Genomic DNA, 25,137 nt, shown 5'->3' on the forward strand with positions numbered 1-25,137 from the left:
AATGGATAATCATCGATAATAGTAAAGCTTGTAGTCATGTTAGATTTTCTAGATATATAGAGATATATTTCAGATAGACATTCTTCATGTCTTTCAAAGATTACAGAATAGGACATTTAAAATATTTTAATAACTGAGGACTTTTCATGACAATGAGACACTCTGCTCCAGGCAGCACCAATCTACTTCAAGAGGAAGATGGGCATCGAAGAGGCACCTTATGGAGTTTGATAGCCATTTGGGCAAGAAACTGCTCTTGCCTGGACTATTGCATAAACTGGACACAGAGAACCCGCAGAGAGAGGACTACTGAACTTGCCTAAGGTGAAATGATCTTTTGGGGTTCCTGATTCATGAAAGAGTCTGCGAGACATTCTGCAGGACACAACAGATAGTGACTGAACTGACTTTGAATTTTCCTGCTTTATGGAAATGTCTGCTGGATAGCATGGGCCTGAAGGCTGAAGATGGATGCCCCAATGGTACAGAGGAACTTTGGGTGACTGTCCAGGTAGCAAGATGTCTCTGTCATTTCTAGAGTTTTAAAAGTTGCTTTTTTTCTTGTTTGCTTAGGTAGTATTGTATCTTTCTGGAGTCTTTGATGGAGTTAAGAATAGTTAGTTATAGTTTCCCTTAGTTATGATAAAGATTATTGTAACTTTTACTTGATAACTGTTTTGTTATATGTAATTTTGCTATGTTAAAGTTAAAGCCTTTTTTTTTTTGTTTAAACCGAAAAAGGGGAAATGATGGAGGAAGGTCATTGGCTAATAAAGGAACTGCCTTGGCCCATTTTATTGGTTAGAAGATAGGTGGGAGGAGTAAACAGATCAGAACGCTGGGAGGAAGAGGAAGTGAGGTCAGACTCCACAGCTCTGCTCTCTGGAGCAGATGCCTGAGAGAGACGCCATGCCCCACTCCCGGGATGAAGCTCCGACCCTGGATGGACTAGGCTAGAATCTCCCCGGTAAGCGAACCTTGGGGTGCCATACACAGATGATTAGAAATGGGCTAAATTAATATGTGAGAATTAGCCTAGAAGAGAATGGGCCAAGCAGTGTTTAAATGAATACAGTTTGTATGTTGTTATTTCGGGCATAAGCTAGCAGTGTGGGCGGCTGGGGTGCTGGGGACGCAGCCCCGCCACCCTTATTACTACACTATTGTGCTAAGGTTTTCTCCAAAGAACATATTGTCTGATGGCAATGAATGAAAGTGTTTAAAAAGAGAAAGCATGCTTAGCCATTATGAACCCATGGATTCAATTCCTTGAAATGAATAAAAACAAAAAACATTACTGTTTGGTATGTGTGGTGTGTGTGTATGTGTGTGTGTGTGTCTGGCAGAGGGTGATTGTATTTCCCATCTGTCTGTTTCAATCATCAGAGTGTTGACTGTGTAGGGAAGGTCATGTGTTGAATGAATCTCCTCTTCCCAGTGTTCAATGCAATCCTCAGTAAAAAGATTCAATGAATAAACTAAAGTCAAATAGTGTTGTGTTGTCACGGGCAAAACTACTTTTAATCTCTTGTATAATTTAGAAACTATTAGCTTTTGAGGCACATGCTTTTCTTTATCATTTGGCACTGTAAGCTGACTTCTACACAATAGTGCTAGTCCATTTATCTTGTTGTGATCAAATATGCAAGAAGAAAAAATTTAAAGGACAGGCATTTACTATCCTCACTTACCAGTGGGAAGGCAAGGAGTCAGCAGTGACTCATGGGGTAGTGGTCAAAGCCTGCTCATATTTGGGCAGTGCAGGAAACAGATACATGCTAACATTTCCCTTTTCCTTTATTCAGTTCAGGCCTCCAACACATACTAAATGAGCCCCTTCTGCTCAAACATCTCTCGAAACTCTCAATGTATGTCACGTCAGTGATCTATGATTTTTATTTCTTTAAAGTCCCAAAAAAGAAATGGATGCATACAGACATTGATATCTAGCAGTCCAACGTAGACAAACCCTCATTGAGACTCTCCTTCTGAGGGATTCTACATTTTATCAAGTTGGAAATACGTTGAAACCAAAGCAAGCAAATATGACAGACAGCAGAAAGGTTCATAGACAAATGACAGTATCATGTCAAACAGTCCAAAGAGTCAGGATTTCATCTGTCTGTCACAGCCTGCGTGAGCCTTGTAGGCATTTGTGGGTGTGTAAGTTTACTCAAGTAATTTAAAAACAATTTCATGTTACTTGCTACATTTAAAGATAAAAGTAATTTATCACACTTACCTGTGTTGAGTTTCCAGTATTTTATGAATTATTCCTGTGAAACAGCAGTGGAAAATTACATGTGTAAGTATATTACATGTGTAAGAATATTTAATTGTTTATGTGCTCAAGTATGGATCTTGACTATGGATGAAGGCAGCAAGAGAAGTCATATAAAATGTGATCATGGTATATATGGGATCTTTCTCAATGTATCCTTATTTGTCTCCTAAGGAAAAATAATGAATGTTTGAATTCTAGAACATACTACTGCTTAAAGTTAAGCAACAACAAATAATGAAGAATTACAAGGGACAGATGAAGGACACTGAAGAATATTCAACCCCCACTAGCTTTTTGTTGTTTATTTATTCAATAAGTATATATTAAATCCACTGAAAGCCCAGCATGACCCCAAATGAGGGGCTAAGATGAAAGCAGATATTCAGTCATTTATTTGAAGAGAGTTTAAGAACTGAGAGTGATCAAAATTGAGGGGGTCTGTGGCTCAAGGTATTATTGTTATTTGGCATAAAATACTTTAATTTCTAGTATTTGGTAAGTGAATATATGTGCTTTTTATTTCCAAATATAATCTTTGGTTATTTATTTCTAAAATATATCTATTAGATATCAGCTTCAATGATGTGACTTTCTCAATATCTTCATGAAAAGACACTTAATATAAGAGTTTACATATATGTGAGATAAATAATATATATTGTTAAAAGGAAGCTCCTCTGTGGTCATGCTAGGGAAAAATATGTTGAATATTGTAATAGACAGCCATATGGTTCCACTCTTTAGCTTTGTGTCTGAAATTTGTTATACTAGGTCTAATAAATACATAAAACCGTGCCACTTTCTCTGTCTTGTTTCTCTCATCCAGGAGAGCGCTCATCCTCTTACCACGTATGGTAGTGTGCCATTCCCTTTCATGGGGAAGCTAATATGCCACTGCATGCCTGTACCATGTTTGTTCATTCAGAGATCTGTTCATGAACACTAGCCGTGGTGAACAGAACTGCCGTGCCCCTCATTGCATGGGTTCTTGAATCTCTGCTTCCAGTGGTTTCTGGATATGTAAGTAGGAGTAAAACTGTTAGGTAATATTTGAAGTTTTGGAAAAACTGAAACAGTAGCTGCAGCACTTTATTTTACCAGCAATGAAGCAGGCTCTAGCTGCCCCTATCCCCTCCAGAGCTCCCTTCACCTCTCCTTCCATAGGTCTACATTAGTTCCTCAGGAGCTGCCCTATGGTGGGATTATAGACGTGGGCCCCCATAGCCTGGCTATTTGTGTGGTGCTGGGAGGAACTTGAGATTTTAAGTTTACTTCACAAGCACATTAATGATTGAGCCATCTCTCCAGTACCCAACTGTGATTTGGTTTTGCATTTCCCCAATGGGAAACACTTTTATATTTTCATTGGCTATTTACACAAAAGTATTATTTTAAAATTATAAATTGTTTTATGTGTTTAAAATCTCTACTGCATGTAAACTTTAAAGCTTATAAATAGAACTAACTTTAGAAAATTTAACAAACAGTCTAAGATACAGCACTCACAAGATTGTTCAAAGATGCTCACTTCTTCCTGTTTCACAGAGTCATGTCAACACTCAGCCTCAGGGAAACTTCTTACTTGAAATGTATGCTTATTATTTTTTCAGAATATATATTATTTTTCTAGTTTTATCACATATGAACATATTCCAAAAATAGAATGCTTTGTCTTAATTGTTTGTGAAGTTGACCTCTGAATGTATTTTTGTGAGAATGTTTCTGAGATTTATGCACATGTATGGCTGTAATTATAAATTATTCATTTAATTGATGCATAGAATCTCATTTTATAATTATTCCATTGTCTATACACTTGCCAGTGAACTTTTGAGTAGTCTCTACTTTCTTACTGTGTCAACAATCAGGAGCTTTCTTATATGTATGTATTTCCAGGTGTATGTGTAAAAACATCTCCTGGTACGTAGCTAAGCAGGAACTGCTAAATTACTTTATCTTTAAATGTAGCAAGAAATCATATGGTACTCCTTAGCATCCATGGTTATTTATATATTTGGATTTATAGAGAGTCCTGTGAATAACAACTGTTGACAGTGTCTTCAGAATCACTTGAAGGAGAGCTATGGAAACCATAGCAAGCAAAGATGACAGACAGTAGAAAGTTTTATGGATAAATGACAGTATCATGCCAAACAGTCAGGATTTTATCTGTCTGTCACAGCGTGCGTCAGGCTGTGGGCATCTGTGGGTGTATAATCTTACTCAAGTAATTTAAAAATAATTTGGTGTTTCTCATAGTCAGAGAAGCAAATAGTAAGAAAAACATCTGAAAGGGAGTGAACTTCTATAAAATACCAGATCAACTCTCTTGACAATTGTCAAGGTCATCTATGTTATGGTTTTCTGTCTCTTTAAAAGACAAGCCACACCCACTCCCTCCCCCATCCCCTGAGGCAGGCTGATCTTCAGCTTCCTGCCTGAGCTTGCTCTCTTTTCCATTTTCCTCTTGGAGAGGCAGCTTTGCTTCTGCGTCTCTCGCCACTTCTCTGCTTCCTCCTTCTCTGTCTCTTTCTCTTCTCTCTCTCTCTCTCTCTCTCTCTCTCTCTCTCTCTCTGTCTGTCCCCCCCCTTTACCCTTCCTCCTCCACAACTCCCTGAATAAGTATTCAACCTCACTCTGCAAGTTGTTGTCTATCCATGTCTCTGTCTCCTGCCCGCCTGCCATGAGTCTCCCTGCCTGGGACCAGCCACTGTTGGAGGACCAGCAGCCATCTCTGATTGCTTCCAGAGCCCACTGCCTGCCACCATGTGGCCTGCCACCACCACTAGGGCCACCGCTCTGGAACCAGCAGCCGTCTCTGCCTGGGACTGGCTGCTCCCAGGGCCCACTGCCACCATTTGGGACCTACAGTATTTCTGCTGCCTACTGCCGCCAGGGATCTTGCAGCATTTTTTTTTAAATCTACAATATGGAAAGACATTAAAAATATGAAAGACAAAAAAACCCCCACAATGTTGAAATTACATGGCTTGCTGACAGGAAAGGAGGGACTTTGGAGAAGAGCCAAGAAAATCTAAAGAAAGTATGGTCTGTTGGAGTAGGGGAGCCCACAACAGGTGGTCTTCTACATAGCTGGGGGATGGATATGGAGGAGAGAAGGGAGAGCAAAGGTCTGAAAAGCACCTATTTTCTACACCCTCCATCACCAGCCCATACTTTGTTCACTCCCTTTCAGATGCTTTTCTTACCATTTGCCTCTCTGACTATGAGAATGGGATAAAGGCTTTTGAAAAGGAGACAACAGAATGGATTCTCACTACATCTTTTCAGTGTGGCCTAGCAGGTACTTGACTTGTCACAGTATACATTAGTCTTAGTCTCCTGGCTTGAGATACATTTGAAAATTTCTTCCACTAAAAGTTAGTCAGAAGAAGTGGGCAAACACAGATGCTCATAAGGAATGAGGACAGTCTCGCTGCTAGAGGCTGAGGTATCTGTACCGACAACCTGCAGTTCCTCTTGGGAAGCAGTGTTTCAGTCTCCCCTTTCATGTGATTGTTAGATTGCTTATTTATCTTTATGTTAATGTTAGGATATTAATCTTGAACCTTGAATGATAGTAACTTGCTTCCTGTTCAGTTGTTTGCCTGATTGGCTATTGTGTGATCTATTGGTTTGCATGGAGATCCTTTGAATGTCTTCATCTACACTGATGTATGTTCAAGAGCTTCCTTACTTGTTGGAACTGCAATGTAAACTAAGATTATGTATTTTTTGACTAGTCATTGAGTTACCCATTTATGTAGGGGACTCTGGTTCTCTTTATTGGATAATGCTGATATAAGGAACCAAGTTTTGAAAAATAGGTACATATAATGCTAGTTAATAGGTAATTTCTTTCTATCATTTTTCTTAACAAAATAAAATATATGTGTGCATAGTTACCTGTATATTCAGATATATCAATATTTATACATGAACATGTAGACATGAATAAATTAATTGTACTGCCTCAAACTCTAATTAGTACACAATTTATTTTACACTTTCTCCATTGCTTTTCTTTTGATTTAAATAATAAAAATTCTGGATATAAGTATTCACTTAATGTGTAACCCACTGTTCAAAAAAAAAAAAAAAAAAAAAAAAACAGTGCTTAGGTCCGGGTCCATTACCTTTGTTTGCCCTTGTGGAAATTCAGCCAGGGAGATGTCGAAGAGATATGTTGCAGCATAGTCTGGTTTCTTTTTGCTTCTTTTCACAAAATGAAATAGAGAAGTAAGATGACAGTATTCTTCTTACTGACTGTAAAAGGATCTAGAGATAGAAGAAATATATGAGCCTATTCACACTGCAGAAAATAAGAAATGAGACCATTGTAATTTTAATACCCATTGCAGTGTGAGTCAAGAAGGGGGAGGGGGTTTTCAGAGATAATGCCATTATGAAGTAAGAGGGAAAGAAAAATTGGGCAAAGTAAAATAAGGTTCTCCGATTTTTCAGATTTACTTGAAGTACTAGAACACTTCGCCGTTCAAGAGAAGAAGCAGGGTTGGGGATTGAGCTCAGTGGTAGAAGGCTTGCCTAGCAAACCCAAGGCCCTAGGACCAGCCCTCAGCTCCCTGCCCCAAAAAGACAGAGACAGGATGATCTCTTTAAGTTTGAAGCCAACCTGGTCTACAGAGCAAGTTCCAGATCAGCCAAGGATACACAGACAAACCCTGTTTCAAAAACAGAGAGAGAGAGAGAGAGAGAGAGAGAGAGAGAGAGAGAGAGAGAATAATGCAGGCAGAGATTTAGAAAACATCAGGCCCAGAGTTCAGACCTTAATGCTGCAAGGGTGGACTCACATCTTTAGCTTCAGTGGAATTGCTCCTAAGAAAAATTATAGATGCAAACCCTGGAGGAGAAGTGACACTTTGAGCACTTTTTCCTGGATGGTGCAAATGATTGTTTCGAGCAGGGAATTTGATTGGAAGATACATGTTATGTTTGTTCGTTCTGCAACTACTGATCAAGAAACCATGCTAAGTAAGATACCACAATGAAAAATAAGAAATTTTATATTTACTTGTGTGTTTAAAGGCATTTGTGAAAAAAATTGTAAACAAAATACAATGTTGTTTCTGAGAGAAAGAAATCTCTACTCATATCAAAACACCCTGACTTAACCCTCCCCAGCCCAGGAAATAGTCCTACATAGTGAACTCAAGGTGAACCTCTGCTACCCATGATTATTGCCTTCTTCATTTCCATCTCCCTTGTATATTAGACAACATATCAGTGACTAGGGAGGAATACTAATTTGAATCTCATTAGTTTCCTGAAAGGATTGCTTAGAATTAGTTTCTGCATGAAGTCATGGACTAAAAGATGATCATTTATTGCTTATAGATTATTTGTAGTTTTTGAAAAATACCAGAAAGCACACACAGGGGAAAAGAATTAAAGGTATTTCCCCCAAAGCATAGCATTGTGTATCTAGTGTTTGACAGCTTTTTTTAAGCCATGGAAACAAGCTGAGAGTTAAAAGAAAAAGCAAGAAAAAAAATTTTTGTGAAATCTGTTATTTTCCTGCATTTTTTATCTATGTGCCTGGCCACTGAAGAGATAGAATAGATAATTATATTCTTAACTGCAAGAATGAGAATCTTGGCATGGTTTGGAAATTGATAATTAACAGTCAATCAAAAAGACTAGAACAGCTTAATGCTGACATTGTCATTAAAATGAGGACGATTTCATGGATCAGATGAGAGAAGAGACTTTGATCATCGAGTCTGTGGGTTTCTGTAGATTAATAGCTCAGAAGGCTGTGTGACCTCTTCTCCTTGTCAACTAATTGCCAGCGATCAAACAATTTTAGCATTAAATGTAGCTTATTTAAAACAAACTGGGTGTTCTTTTTCCAGATTTCTACATTCTGATCTTGAAGTCTTGAAAAATCTTACCTCTTTTGGTAGAACACTTTTTGTTTTGTTTTGTCTTGTGGTGTTTATAATCTTTAAAATCTCATGCATTGTATTTTAATTGTATTTACCTTTTCTCTCATGCCCTCCCAGATCCCTGTTCCCTCCCCACTCAATTTCGTATTATTTCTCTATTATAAAAACATGGCCCTCTATCCTGAGTGAGGTAAGCCAGACCCAAAAAGAGGAACATGGGATGTACTCACTCATATTTGGTTTCTAGCCATAAACAAATGACATTGAGCCTATAATTAGTGATCCTAGAGAAGCTAAATAAGGAGAACCCAAAGAAAAACATAAAGGCATCCTCCTGAATATTAACCTTCAGCAAGCGATGAGAGGAGACAGAGACAGAGACCCACATTGGAGCACAGGACTGAAATCTCAAGGTCCAAATCAGGAGCAGAAAAAGAGAGAGCACGAGCAAGGAACTCAGGACCGCAAGGGGTTCACTCACACACTGAGACAATGGGGAAGTTCTACTGGGAACTCACCAAGACCAGCTGGCCTGGGTCTGGAAAAGCCTGGGATAAATCCGGACTTGCTGAACATAGCGGACAATGAGGACTACTGAGAACTCAAGAACAATGGCAATGGGTTTCTGATCCTACTGCACGCACTGGCTTTGTGGGAGCCTAGGCAGTTTGGATGCTCAACTTACTAGACCTGGATGGAGGTGGGGGTTCCTTGGACTTCCCAAAGGACAGGGAACCCTGATTGCTTTTTGGGCTGGGGGGGGACTTAATTGGGGGAGGGGGAGGGAAATGGGAGGCGGTGGCGGGGAAGAGACAGAAATCTTTAATAAATAAATAAATTTAAAAATAAAAAAATAAAATCATGGCCCACTTTCTTCTGCAGGGCCAAGCCCAGTGAGTCTCTCTGAGCTCTCATGCCATATCTTCTCCCTAACTGCAAATCTTGTCTGAGTTCCAAATGTAGTGCTTAGATCTAATCAGGCCACTCCTACTGATACCACAACCACTAGTCTTCTGCCAGGACTGGCTCTACCTGTCACCACCTAATGGTACCTTTTGCTCCTCATCCAATCTGGATATGCACCTTGCTTTTTCAAGTGTGTCTCCCTGACACTCCCCATCCCAGAACCTTCCAAACCTTCCAGATCTAGCCTAAGTCCCATAATCAATTTCCAGACATACTCTGAACAACCCATACCTGTGCCCCCAATAATCTCTAGGCTTCTGCCAGGACCTTTCTTCCCTAACTCCCAGCCCACTGGCCCCTCCCACAGAATACCCAACTTTTCCACACAGGCAGACCTATTCCTACACTCCAGTTTGGATTTTGTCATGATATAAAATCCTTTTTAATGAATGTCTTATTTGCTACACTTGAGACACAGGGTCCAAAGGTACCCTGCAGCTGACATGAATGTCCCCTCCCTGAGGACTAGCTTTCATGATACCAGGAGACACCATGCAAACTTCCACAGGAGGGAAGCCACCAAAAGTCTTACCCAGCTATGAAGACTATAAACCACAACAGTGACTACATGGTCTGAGAACCCTAAGAGTTCAATAATACAGTAGTGGCATGCGGTGTTTGTTGCAGCCCACAGCTTTCTTCTTGGACTTAATACTTCCACTGAACAAGACCGCAATGAAAACAGGTACTGGAAACCTAGCAAAATATTCAGTGCTAGTGAATTCATGACTCTTAGAGGAGAACCTCCATCTACCACTTTGCTAAACCAGCATAAGTTATGGATTCTAAATACTTGTTCTTACGTCCATAGTTGTGTCATCCTCGCTGATCATAAAGGAAACTTCTCTATGAAACAGACTAAGACCTTTACAGAAAACAACACCAATCAAAATTCAGAGATATAGAGCTCAGTCTTAGCATACAGGGAATGACACAGCAGTGTATTCAGAGAAGCTAGTGGTTAATTAAGGGTTAACTGTTTGTGGGAAAGAAGCATGAGAGAAGAGAAAAAGTAATATCACCAATAAATGATAAATGTATGTATTTGATTGTTTCTCATTATCCCCAGGCCCCATAAATCATTCCCTAGCCACTCGCCTTAAATAGTGACAAGCTGTGGACTCATGTCACAGTTTTGAGTCCTGACCCTACCAGACAAGCCACCAATCATATTGTGTTGCACCACGCATGACTTCCCAGGGCAGGGTTTAGATCTACATTCCATTTCTCTAAAGGCACTACCCGGATAAGGGGTGGATTTGTCTAAAATAAGACAGATGACCGGTTTTTAGGTTCCCACCACTCAAGTCCTCACTGAGGGCAAATGTCTGGTACTTGAGCAAAGACATACTCTAGAGTCTGAATGAAAATTCAAAATGTCATGGTAACAAAGTAGTCGGTCCTCTCTGCTGCAAAGAAAGAATGTCTATGTATGTGGGTGTTAAGATGTAGGCGGCTGCGGCAGCGACGGCACTGCTGGTTAACAAAGAACACTGTCACACCGTACTGCTGGAGGAGGAGCACCATCTATGGAAGACATTTCCACAACTTTCTCACAAATCCGCTTATTTGAGTGCTGAATTTTAGCTTTGGAAAATTAGAAATTTACACAGTAAATGTGCTTATGTACCTGTGTAGCTGAATTGAATGGTGTCAATTGATTGGTTTATAACAGTCACTAGATGGCAGTATCAGCCAGTTAGTGTATCATGATTTGGATTCAGAATGTTTAAATATAATCACAGGGGAAAACCAGAACAAGTGGAATTTAATTCATGGCGATTTGGGAGAGTGTTGCCCTTGGTGTAAGAAGACATTCTTCTAATGGTCACAGTGAGGTAGATACAGGGTCTCAAAGCCTCAGAAACATTAGGAATGTCCAAATTTGCTGCAAAGCAAGTCTGTAAAAGAAAAAAATATTTTTGATTTGTCTGATTTGTTACAGTTAGTTAAGAGCCTTTAAAAATGTTTCACATTGAATTTTCACTCTAGGTTTGGGGTCTAGAAAAATTTTGTGTGATTATCTCTATTTTACCAAAATTTTAAAGTCACTTGTTACTAGAAATTCTAACACACCAGGTATTATTTGTTAAATTGAGGAGAGCTTAGTTACATTGGGTGGGTGGCTTTGGCTGGATTCTCAGCAGTTGGAAGTAAAGTTCTATGGATGATATGTCCTATCCTCTGCAAGAAAACTCCATGTAAGAAACTTGATCTAAGTTGATGGTGACTTTTTAGCTCTGTACAGATACTCATGTTTAGAGGCTGTAAATCAGCAATTCTCAATCTTCCTAATGCTGTGATCCCTGAACACAGTTCCTCATGTTGTGCTGGCTTCTAAATGTGAAATCATTTTATTGCTACTTCATGACTGTAATTTTGCTGCTGTTGTGAAAAGTAATGCAAAAATCTGATATTCAGGCTATCTGATACATGACCCCTATGAAAGGGAACTTCAATTATTAAAGGGGTCACAACCCATAGGTTGAGAACCGCTGTGGAAGCTTTTTGTTTTGTTTTGGTTTGGTTTTTTGAGACAGATTTTCTTTGTGTAACAGCCCTGGCTTTCTTGGAACTAGCTCTTGTAGATCAGGTAAGCCTAAAACTCACAGAGATCCACTTGTCTCTGCCTCCTGAGTGCTGGGATTAAAGGTGTGCACCACCACTGCCTGGCTTTTATCCACTATAGAAGCTTTCATCCCTGTACTTCGTACCCAGTCCCATTTTATATATAAAGTGTTTGTACAGTTTTGAAAAATACTAAATTTCCCAGAAATGTGGCTACCTTTTGAATCCAGAGTTAGTCACTCTTTGTCTGTTTAATTTCCCCACAATATTTTTGTGGTGGTTTCAATAAGCGTGGTCTAGTGGGCTCACACATCAGAACACTTAGTCATCAGTGAGTGGGAGATGTGGCTCTGGAGAAAATGTGTCATGAAGGTTGGATTTTGGGGTTTCAAAGGGCTAAGTCAGGACCACTGACACTCTCTTCTAGTTGCCTACAAATCTGGATGTAGAACTCTCAATTTCTTTAGTGCCATACTAGTTAAATGCTTTCTTTTTTAAGAGTTACCTTGGTCATGGTGTCTCTTCACAGCAATAGAACACTAAAACACATGGGAAAGAAAAATGCAAGAACTATAAGACTGTTGGGGACTGTGAACCCCCAGACCCTGAATTTCCTGTGACACCCTGCCTGCCAGAGTAAACAACTTGTTTCCCTGTGCTTGCAGCTGCTCTTAGCACAGGACCCCCAGGAGTTCCTGATGGCAGGGGAGTGGTTTCTGGTGGGTTTGTAACTGAGAGTTAGGGTGTGGCTATTAGTCCAGTAGACCCTATATAAGCTGCCCTAGAACACAATAAAAGGGGCATGCTTGGGGCATTTTTGGCATTACCTGTGTCTCTGTGTGTCTGTATGTGTTTCAATCTCCAGCCCACTGCCCAACTTGCGAACCATATTGTAGCACATGGTGTGTAGAGCAGGTGTTGTGTTATATAGGATATCGTATAGAGACCAAATACTCAAATAATAGGCATTGATACAGGAGAAGAATGCCAGGTCAAAGACTGGACAGATCTATCTATGAGTTTGATTCTAGGATAGAAGGAACCTTAGAAATACTTATTCTAAAACAGAATTTAGGCTTATTTGAGCTGAGATTGCTATCAGATGGCACAGTTAGTAACTGTAAATAGTGACTATATATCCTGCCCTATCTGATATGGGTGTGTTTTTAGAACCCCCAGAGGACCTGGCAATATATAAACAGTACACAAAGCCCCAATTGTCTCTTTGCCAAAATCCCACTGTTTCTTAATTTCCCTACCTTACTATATCAGTTTGCTATTTGGATTTCATTCTATAATAAGTTATTTAAACATTTTTATTACCTAAGAAAAATGTATACTTAATTTCTTTTTTCAAATAATAGTCTTTTAACTGAGGAATATGTGCAGAGATGAGATTGGCTGCATGCTGCATGCTTAGTCTGCCAGCTCAGTTCAGCTCACCTAAGAAATCCAAGGATCATTTTAGGTGCTAGAAGGGAAAGCGTGAATGGAGGTACTAAAGAGTTTTTGATTCTGCTCAGAACTGAGGCAGGGAAAATCTGCAGTTGGCACTGTGTGATGAGTGAGTACTGCATTAATCATGTGCAAAACCCATGCAAAGGAGCATAGAGGCCTGAGCGATTAATCCTGCCTGAGGCTGGGGCAGAAGGAATGGTGCTGAGCTAGCAACATAAAAGCCGGGGGGGGGGGGGGGGGGAATCGATGTCCTGATTCCTCTGAAGGCCTTGATCTTATAGTCTTCCATAAGTATTGGAAAAGGCAGCTCTTGGGAAGCAGATGCAATAAGGTGTTTTTAAAAGACACTTAGAGACTTGTACAATGGAAAATACCCTCTATGGAAGTTGCCTTGAGGCAATGAAGTATACACTAGAAACATTAACTACAAATGAAATCTGATGATTTGAAATCCTTTGTGACCTCTCATAGAGATGACATCAGCATTCCATGCTTTACCTGACCTGAGACACAGCGCACACTGCATTGAAATCTACAGATCACTGAGGAATGTACTTGTAAGAATTTCACTACTGAGTCCAGAAGGAAAATCCTCCACTATCAGCACTTCTTAGTGTCTGAGGTTTAAATTCTCACCCATAGTTTAGGTTCATGCTCCTGAAAGAGGTAAATGCAGCCAAAGAAGTGCTGTGTGCAGTTGGCCCTTCTGAATTGGCGAAATCATGTGTGAGCTGGAGACATCATACTTCAAACAAGCACTTGAATCATTTTGTGATGGAAATATTGGGTTAGTGATTCTAATTTAGACTTTGTCACTAAAAGGCTATAACATGAGCTTTTGACCTATCTGATGAAGTTACTAAATGCTGATATTTGCTCTGCTTAGAATTTGATCAGTAGGTATACAAGGTGATGAACCCAATACTTCACATCCTTCTAGTGAGTCCCACTCAAAGCTGTGAGAGTAAGGTGTGTTTATTCCTATTGTATAGATGAGAAACTAAAAGGCAAAGGGGAAGTGACATTTCTTGATGCATCAATGAACATGAAAACATAGAAATTTCTGTAATACATAAAGAGAAGTGTTTACAAATGAATTTAAATGTTTATTAAATATTTTATTTCAGTTCACTGATGTGCTTGGAGATCTTCTAGGAAGAGTGTTTGCTGCCATGCTGTCATCTTCCACTCTGAGCTGTCCACATTTACCTTTCATTTCCACTATTTCCTGCGAAGTTGCAAGACATTCTCTAAAGACCAGTTTATTGGAAGGTTTGCTTTTTCTTGAAGGATTCTGAGAACTAAGCTTTATTTTGATGACTCCCATAATACACATCAAGATTATAGCTTTAATTTTTATTATTTGCAATAAGGTTATTTATTTACTTAGTTACCACAAAGAAGAAAATGAAATAGAAAACTAATTACAATTACCCTATATGTTCTTAATTGACAAAAGTCTCACAAGAATATGCTTAAAAGCCTGGTGCTCAGAAAATTGTAGCTGTTTAGACATGGAAATCAACAAGATAAAATGGGGTCATTCATTCTCCATCCACCTTCTTCCCCAAAGGTACTTACTATTCAAGAAAAGAAAATTTCCTTAGTTTCTCTCTCTCTCTTTTTTTCCTTATTATAGCCCTTCGTCTCTGTCTTTTTCTCTCTGTCTCTGTCTTACAGTTTCTCTCAATTTCTTTAAGTTTTAATTGGAAAATACCATATAGTTTATAAATGATAACATGTGGTCTCTACATTTATCATTCTTTTGAGGGAAAAATTAAGTTTTTTATTTTTTTTCACTGTAGAAAGTACAACATTCTGTTTGGAAGTACCTCATTTCTTTGGCTGCCCAGACTGACTTATGTATGCAAATGAAAAAATAGCCTAATATCTACAGAGGAGAGGGCTTAAAAAGCTGACCATCTCTTTAACATGGATTTGTTAGCTAGTGCTTCTCATAAAAGTAGGAATCAGATAAAATGTCACTCGTGAATAACTAGAACTCCACAATGAAAGATCAGAAAGTATCTTTTCTCTAGTTATGAACTGGGGAGGAAGAAACCGTTCTTCTCCATGGAAAATGGGTCTGGAACATGAGCAGTGCTTACTTTGTAAATCAAACCTCTCTGTATGGGGGACAGTAACTAGGGTTTCTGGTTTGCCTCCTAAGGATGACTCAGAACCGGGGCTCAGCATCTACCTATTGATGTAGGGTACATTTCCAAGGTCAACCATGTGGGCTTCTTAAGGTATGTTGAAAGAGTCACAAGAAGAATCTTGAAATTCCTCTCAAAGTCTTAGTGCCAACACTGTTTGACCTGTGTCTTCAGTGAACTACAGACAAATGCAATCAGAAGTCAGAAGCAATGTTTGACTCATGGATACATTACAAAGTCTACCACATGCACAGAGATGTAGAAAAAAATGTATGACTATGTCAGTTTCCAGGAAGTCACCATCATAGGTCAGGACTATTTCTTGCTGAAAAGATTACTAATTTATATGTGCCAAGATGTAACCTAACACAGTTTTCAAAATCAGCAAGAAACCTGGAGGGTTATACATGTTTCCTTCTCTGTTTTTATAAACTTTGGGGAAGCAAGTGTCTCCTGATTTAAGGTTCTGGTCTTGCCTTTTAATAGCTCTAACGTGAGACACTCTCCCAAGCACAGATCTGCTAAAGGAAAAGAGTAATCATGGTGTTGTTGTTTTAAAAACATAAAAGTAGGATTCACAAGATGTAAACTAAAAAGTATTCTGCTGCTAAGGAGGTAGTGCCTAACAATTACACATTTCTCTCCTTGGTATTGAAAGGTTGGTGAAACACATGTGTTACCAAGATCTAAACGCCTATTTTGAACCCTGCTTAGATTCTCTACCACTCTCACACAGATATGCAAGTGCATCCATGATGCTGATAGCTTTAAGTATCTTACTAGATGGTTTATAACTTCTTGTGATCAACAGTTAAATAAAACTAGCAGGGCCTTCTATGTAACACTAGTTGAAGTTTTGCCCACTGGAAACAATAGCTTGGCACAAAAGGTATCTGTTTTCTGATTCCCTTAGGTCCCAAGCTTGCTTCATTGACCTGACTTTGAACTCTGCTCCCTTGGAGATAGGAGAATGTATTAGCTTGCAACAGGAGATAATCTTTCCCTTCTGTCTCATCTGGTAGTCACCCACCCCAGCTTTATTTGCTGTAAATCAGGAATCTCTGCTTAATGCTTTTTTCTATCTCTTTTTACTTCTTGTCTATAGTGATAAGTGTTGTGATACTGCATGTGTTTGTGTGTGCATGTGCGTGTATGTGTGTGTGTGTGTGTGTGTGTGTGTGTGTGTGTGTGTGTACAGGCTCACTCCTGTTCTAGGCAGGACAATACTGTTACATGCTAATGACTTTCTTAGCCACAGGGCATTATATTGCAGTAGCATCATGTTCAAATTGAGTAATAATTTATACTTGACTAGCACTGGCAACAGTTATTGCTACTATTATGAATATAATGTGGAACTAGATCTTCCTTGTAATGCATTGCTTAATAAATTTTAAATATTATCCTATCAGATCTGACAGCAATACAGAAATGATGAATAAGTCGCTGTTTGTCATATCGGATGGCTTGTGGTTCAGCATGAATACTTATTATGACTTAATACCCTGCATTAAAGGCCATTTATGTGTTTACCAGTAAAATTAAAAGTGACTTTAACATTTAAAAGTCATACAGTTTACTAGTCTCACTAGATTTTTCAAACTAAATTGCTGGTATTAAAGTGTGTAGGTTTCCAGGGGTGAATTGGAAACTTATTTCATTTTCATTAATAACTATGTTTTTAAAAAAGTCACTTTCTGAACACAAGAAGCACATGTTTGTTTGTTTTTTTTCAAGTCTTAAAATCTTCCTTTTCTATATGACCACAGCCTTTACAACTGGCATAATGCTAGGATCCAAGAGACCATACTTAAGTTCCTTCATTCATTCCTTCCTTCTCTAGGTGAGACAGTACTGGCTATGAGAGGACCAGCTGCCTTCCTGGCTCCTCTAGCAGTGTGCTTTGCTTTCATAGTGACAGAGAAGATATGAACCAGTGCTGTTAGTCTCTGAGATCTCACATTGTGACCAGATTTTGAGTGACTGTACTCTCAGTGGGTCCTTTAATATCCTGACAACAGCTAAAACAGGCAAAGCACTTGATTAAGAAATCTCCCCTCTTAGAATGGCTTTGTAAAGTAGTTATCAATATAGTTTTCTGGTTGGAAAAGTTTAAGCTGCTAGATTTTTCATGCTAGGACATCAAAAAGAGTAGAGCTGTGTACCTCACCTACAGACAGAAGACTGAATACAGAACACACCCACCCCAAGTTCTCCTTCAGTCCAAGGTCATTGAACACAATTTTATCCTGATATTTTCTTGGGGAGAGTAGATACCAATTTGAGCTTCTTGTCTTAGGTTACAGAATCTTGATTTAGTTCTGCCAACAGAATATTTGGGAGTGAAAATATCTATGAAAACATAGAGCTTGTTCCTTCATGAAGAAGAGAATGTCCTTGAAGAAAACTACAGAAAGCTTCCAGCATTGATTCTTAATTATCTGAAGTTGCTACCTAAACCATGAAGACTGACTATAGTAAAGAACATTAGTAATGATACTACTAGGCAAAGGAAGACCAAGGAAAGTGAGAGTTAAAATATTTACTCTATCTTTATAAAAGAGAACAAAGCACAAGTCTGTATTTACATTATTTCTTGCTGGATTTTGTATGTCTGAATTAAGTCATAAGCCAAAGAAAAGGTAATTTGAGAAATGGTGTCTGCTGTAGGAAATTCTTCAGCCAGTAAGCTTTAAGCTACGAGCCCACTTGGGCGAGGCCTCTTATCCTATAAACGCTGGTGTAAAGCACACAGTCCCTCCCTCTTTGGGGTGCTGGATTCTGTTGTTGTTCCCTGTTCAAGCAGAGGACTGTGATCTGTGAGTCTACTCCTAAATAAATAACCCTGTATTATACTCAATTCTGAGCTAGTGTTGGATTTCTTTTTAGCATCCATATTAATTAAAACACTGGTTGGCCTATTAGCTCTAGATTCTTCTTTTTTTTTTTTTTTTTTTTTTTTTGGTTTTTCGAGACAGGGTTTCTCTGTGGCTTTGGAGCCTGTCCTGGAACTAGCTCTTTAGACCAGGCTGGTCTCGAACTCACAGAGATCCACCTGCCTCTGCCTCCCGAGTGCTGGGATTAAAGGCGTGCGCCACCATCGCCCGGCTAGCTCTAGATTCTTATTAGCTAACTCTTACATATTAATTTAACCCATTTCTATTAATATGTGTGTCACCATGTGGCTGCGACTTACTGGCTAAAGTTGTGGCATCCATCTCCAGCAGGACTACATGGCTTCTCCCTGACTGCCCTTCTTTCTCCCAGCATTCAGTCCAGTCCTCTCCATCTAGTTGTTTTAATTAATATGGTTTCTGTGTGATTATTTTGGAGATCTGGGCACCCAATTTCCCAAATATTGTTTATAAATGATTTTTTTGTATTTAAAAGGGGATATGCTATAGATATTTGCATTGGTATTGATCTTAGTTTATTGATGCAAATTTAAGGTCAATCTTGTTATATGTACATTTCTGCTCATGAATAAGGTATTGTGATTGTGTAGTTCATTTAAAAATGTAATGTATAATTAAAAATATAGGTTAATAGATAGTCATCTATAATAGTCAAACTTGTAGTCATGTTAGTTAGGTTTTCTAAATATATAGAGATATATTTCAGTTAGGTATTCTTCAAATCTCTCAGAGACCTTCAGAATATAGCATTTAAATGTTTTTAAGAAATTAAGACTTTTCATGACAGTGAGACACATCTGCTTCTGGCAGCACCAATTACTTCAAGAGGAAGATGGGCATTGAAGAAGCTCCTTATGGTGTTGATTAGCCATTTGGGCAAGAAACTGCTCTTGCCTGTATTGCTTGATGGACTGGACATACAGGACCCATAGAGACAATCCTTCTGGGTTTCTGCTTCATGAAAGAGTCTGCTAGACATTCTTCAGAACACAGAAGAAAGTGACTGAAATTTCCTTCTTCTTGGAAAAGTCTGCCGAATACTATGGGCCAGTAGGCTGAAGATAAATGTCCAAATGGTACAGAACTTTGGGTGACTGTCCAGGCAGCGAGATGCCTCTGTCATTTTCAGAGTGTTGGAAATTGTTTACAATGTACTTCCTGTTTACTTAGATAATATTATAGCCTTCTTGAGTCTTTGATGGAGTTGAAGAATAGATAGATAGTTATAATTTCCCTTAGTTATGATAAAAGAGAAAGTAGATAACTGTAATTCTTACTTGATACCTGTTTTGCTATATGTAATTTTACTATGTTAGAGTTAAAAGTTTTTTTATTTAAACAGAAAAAGGGAGGTGATATGAGAATTCCCTCTATATACTGTGATAACCATTAATGAATAAAGAACTGCTTTGAGCCTATAGCAGAGCAGGATGGGGGAGCAGAGCTTGGTGGAGAGGACTGGACTGAATGCTGTGAAAAGAAGAGCAGAGTCAGAGAGAAGCCAAGTCGCCCTGTCGGTGATGGATGCTGCAACTTTAGCTGGTAAGCCATAGCCACATGGCAAAATGTGTATTGATAGAAATGGGTTAAATTAATATGTAAGAGTTAGCCAATAAGAAGCTAGAGCTAATGGGTCAAGCAGTGATTTAATTAATACAGTTTCTGTGTGATTATTTTAGAGGTCTAGGTGGCTGGGAAATAAATGGCCATGCCGCCTTAACAAGACAATATGATACCATTGGGAAACTCCTTGGAGGGCCTCTCACAGGGCCTCTAATCAAAAGTGGCCCAGTTATTCAGTCACTCTGGAGGACATGTTTCAACAGGAAAACTAAAAAAATACAGTACCTGCTGTAAAAAAACATACTGTTCTGGATGGTGGAATAAACATGAAGGATGTGATAGAAGAGAGAGTGGGAAGTAGTCCGCAATACATGGGCATGGGAGACCACTTCCTACGTATAACCCCAGTAGCACAGACAATAAGGACAACATTGAATAAATGGGACCTCCTGAAGCTGAGAAGCTTCTGTAAAGCAAAGGATACAGTCATTAAGACAAAAAGGCAACCTACTGAGTGGGAGAAGATCTTCACCAACCCCACATCAGACAAAGGACTGATCTCCAAATATATAAAGAACTCAAGAAACTAGACATTAAAATTCTAAATAACCCAATTTAAAAATGGGGTACCGAACTGAACAGAGAATTCTCAACAGAATTTCAAATGGCTAAAAGATACTTAAGGACATGTTCAACTTCCTTAGCTATCAGGGAAATGCAAATCAAGACAACTTTAAGATACCATCTTACACCTGTCAGAATGGCTAAAATCAAAAACACCAATGATAGCCTATGCTAGAGAGGATGTGGAGTAAGGGGAACATTAATCTATTGCTGGTAGGAATGCAAACTTGTGCAATCACTTTGGAAATAAGTATGGTGGTTTCTCAGAAAATTGAGAGTCATCCTACCTCAGGATCCAGCAATACCACTCTTGGAAACATACCCAAGAGATGCCCAATCATACTACAATAACATTTGTTCAACTATATTCATAGCAGCATTATTTGAAATGCCTAGAACCTGGAAACAACCTAGACACCCCTCAATGGAAGAATAGATAAAGAAAGTGTAGCACATCTACACAATAGAGTACTACTCAGCAGAAAAAAAAAATGATATCTTGAATTTTGCATGCAAATGGATAGAAATAGAAAACACTATCCTGAGTGAGATAACCCAGACCCAAAAGTATGAATATTGTATGTACTCACTCATTAGTGTACTCTAGCCATAAACAATGGACATTGAGCCTATAGTTCGTGATCCTAGAGAACCTAAGTAATAACGTGATCCCTAAGAAAAACATATAGATCCTCCTGGAAATTAGAAGCAGACAAGATCGCCAGGCAAAAGTTGGGAACATGGGATGGTGGGGGGGGGGGGGAAGAGGGGTGGGGGAGAGAGAAGGGATAAGGGGAGGGTTGGGAGAACTTGGAGAAGTAGAATAGATGAGAAGGGGAAGGACAGATATGGGAGCATGGAAGGAGATATCTTAATTGAGGGAGCCATTTTTGGGTTGGCAAGAGATTGGCTCTGGAGCGGTTCACAGGAGTCCAAGGGGATGACTCCAGCTAGTACCCTGGGCAGTGGAGGAGAGGATGCCTAAACTAGCCTTGTCCTGTAGTCAGACTGTATTACTATCTTGAATATCACCATAGAACATTTGTCTGGTGACAGATGGAGATAGAGACAGAGACCCACATTGAAGCAATGGACTGAGCTCCCAAGGTCCAGTTGAAGAGCAGAAGGAGGGAGAATATGAGCAAGGAAGTCAGTACCATGAAGGGTTGGTCTACCCACTGAAACAGTGTGCCTGAGCAAATGGGAGCTCACCAAATCTAGCTGGATCAAATTGGACCCTCTGAATGTGGCTGACAATTGGGGCAGACTGAGAAGCCAATGATAATGGCACTGGGATTAGTCTCTTCTGCAAGTACTGGCTTTTTGAAATCCTATTCTATTTAGATGCATACCTCCCTAAGCCTGGATGGAAGGGGGAGGGCCTTGGACTTCCAACAGTTCAGGGTACCCTGCCCTTTCTTAGGACTGGAGGGGGAGGGAGGAGGGGAAGTGGGGAAGTGGGAGGGAAGTGGGAGGGGGAGAGGAAGTGGAAATTTTGATTGGTATTATTTACAAAGTAATAAAAAAAGAAACAAAAGAATCCCATGAAGGATGAATCAAAACCTCCAAAAGGAAATAGGAAACAGTATATTATGGCAGATTTCTATAAATGATCAAAGATTATCTCTATTGTCAGGCTACAGAACTAGGGAGACATTCAGCTCACTGAAAAGTGGCACATATGTTCATCTCACTGTGAAGCATAATTATGGAAGTCATTTCACATATATGCAACTGTGAGTTTCAACATAGAATTAACATATCACTCTACCACTTAATGTTAGTGCAGGTGACTTTAAAATTAACTACACTTTATGTTCTAATTCCAGGTTTTCAATCAGTCTGGACAGACTTCATCTTTTCAGCCCCAAGAGATAGTCATTGGGCAGAGAAGTCAATTTCTCATAGTTACAAATGATACAGTTCTGGCTGGCTGGAACCAAATATTTCCATATATAATCTGTGTTTTAGAGTATACAGTCAGAAACAACCACAATGAACCCATGGGAAGAACAGCATATGACCAGGCTCTGGATACTGCCGCAGCTATTCTTTTCACATGTGGTAAAAACCTGTCCTTCCATTAGGCACACTGACTTCCCACAATCCCCAAATAATGCCCAAGGGTTCTCAGGCTCATGAGTCATGTCACGTCGGATGCTATCTGAATGTAAGCATGTACCGTGTGAATACATTAAAACATTCTCATGCCAGAAGCTGGACTTTCTTTCTTCAAGTCAAAGCCAGGTTAATTCATCAAAAGGTTTCAAGCTTTTCACAATTAATGACTGAGACTTGCAATATTCAAAGTCACTGCAGAAACACAGTGAAAATGTGGTGATGTAAGTCTGATCTCCAGTGCAGAGGAGTCATGTTCTTGACAGAGTCCAAGGTCAGGGCAGGGCTAACAAAGACAGTTCATCAATACATGACCTCTCATGCCATGGTGATAGAAAGCCTGCTACATATTTGAACAACACAATCCTCCTCTTACACATTTATTGTGGCAGAAGTTTGGCTGAGGATGGGACAAGTAAAAACAGGTGCACCCAAGAGTCTTTGCACCTCACAAGCTGGGATCTGCAAGTAAAACCATCTTTTGCTATTCATCCATGCTGTATATATTTATTCTGTATTCCTCTACGTAATTTTGTATCGTTCCCTCTAAAACCCAGAGTCATAGGTGTTGAAGGCAATCAATCAACTAATAACCCACAACCCACACACACACACACACACACACACACACACACACACTCAGAGGGAAAGAGAGAAAGAGAGAGAGAGAGAGAGAGAGAGAGAGAGAGAGAGAGAGAGAGAGAACAAACTAGGTAAAACAATTCTAAATAATATAAAAACTTCTGGAGGTTTCACCATCCCTGGTCTCAGGTTAGTACTACAGAAAAATAGTAAGAAAATTATAAAAATAGCACAGCATTGGACACAAAAAGCACATGTTGATCAATAAAATTGACTTGTTCAGGCATAAATCCACACACCTATAGGTACCTGATTTTTGATAAAGAAATCAGAAATACACACTGGAAAATAAGACAGCATCTTCAACAAATGTTGCAGGTCAAACTGTAAGGCTGCATATAGAAGACTGCACAAAACTGAACTCCACATGGATCAAAGACCACAAAATAAAGCCAAATACACAGAATCCGATAGAAGAAAAAGTAATAAATTCAAATACAATGAATTTATTAGCACAGTGAAGGACTTTCTGAACAAAACACTATTAGTACAGGCACTAAGACTGACAATTAGTAAATGGGACTTCATGGAATATGAATAGAGCATCATTGAACATGGTTGAGCAAGTATCTTTATAGTAGGATGAAGCAGCATTGGTGTATATGGCAAAGAGTGATTGAGCTGAAACTTGAAAGAGATTAATTCCCAGCTTCGGGAAGAGCCACTACACTGATTTCCATTGTGACTGTAAAATTTGCACCAAATGAGCAAAGGATAAGAGTCCCCCTTATGCCACATTTTCACCAACATAAGCTGTCATTTGTTTAATTGGTCTCGACCATTCTGACTGGTGTAAGATAAAATTTCAAAGTAATTTGATTTGCATTTCCTTGACGATTAAGTTTGTTGAATAATTCTTTGTTTCTCTTCCATTTAAGCTTCTCTTTTGAAAATTTTCTTTATCTGTACCTCATTTTTAATTTGAGTTGTTTTCTTGTTGTACAGATTTTCAGCCTTGATATCTTTTGGATAATAGCCTTTGATTGGATATACAGTTGGTAAAAGCCTTGCCCCTTTCTGAAGTCCACTGCTTTGTCCAAATGATGATGTTCTTTGACAGAAAGAAGATTTTCAGTCCTTTCATGTTTGTGTGTTATTGAATTTCCTTTTTTATTGAAAACCATTTTATCATACAATATGTTCTGATCACAATTTCCCTTCCTTCATAGATATTTTTTTTTTGACATTTAGCTAACAGCAAGTCAGGCCATCATATAGAACATGGGGCAATTGTTTTATATGCATCAACTTTAAAGTGGAATGTTAGATATGTAATAGACACCTCTGTCTAGTAATTCTGATTTTTGCTGCCACTTATCACAAGAATAATGCTTTATGTTATTTGTGTATCTGAATGAAGCCATACATACTTAATAAAAAACACCTTAATGCAGAAAACCTAAATGGAAAATTACGTAAAATCACTTACCTTGAAAAGCCCATATTTATTTTGGGCATGTCGGAAAAACCTATAATTGTATCACTTAAGAGACAGAGATAAGAGAATCACAGATTTGAGAATGTTATGGGTTATGAAATGAGCTCAAGGCTAGACTGTGGTACATAATGAGACCATGTCTAAGCAAAACAAAACAAAAACAAAAACAAACCAAAGCCAAGCTTACCACCTAATCTCCACCTTCTTCAATGCATCTGTTTATTTGCATACATGATTATCTTTTTTCATATTGCTTATTTGCGTGTTTAGCATTTGCTGCTGTTTCCTTTAGTTTGTCTGTATATTTGGGATGACATCAGACTCCATGTTTTGTTGTAATTATACCAATTCATCTGGTGGTGATGCAATAAATTCTTTTTAATAGATGCACAACGTCTTTATCAGTAAAGTGTTACAATCTATTCAACTTTTGACTGACCACCTTTGTCTTTTGCCAACAAAATCTCTAATAATCACCCTTGAAACTTGCTTGCTAATG

The sequence above is a fragment of the Microtus oregoni genome, unplaced genomic scaffold (genome assembly GCF_018167655.1).
Source record: "Microtus oregoni isolate MIOR12 unplaced genomic scaffold, Mior012 000002F_ref0000024, whole genome shotgun sequence".
In the NCBI taxonomy this organism is placed as follows: domain Eukaryota; kingdom Metazoa; phylum Chordata; class Mammalia; order Rodentia; family Cricetidae; genus Microtus; species Microtus oregoni.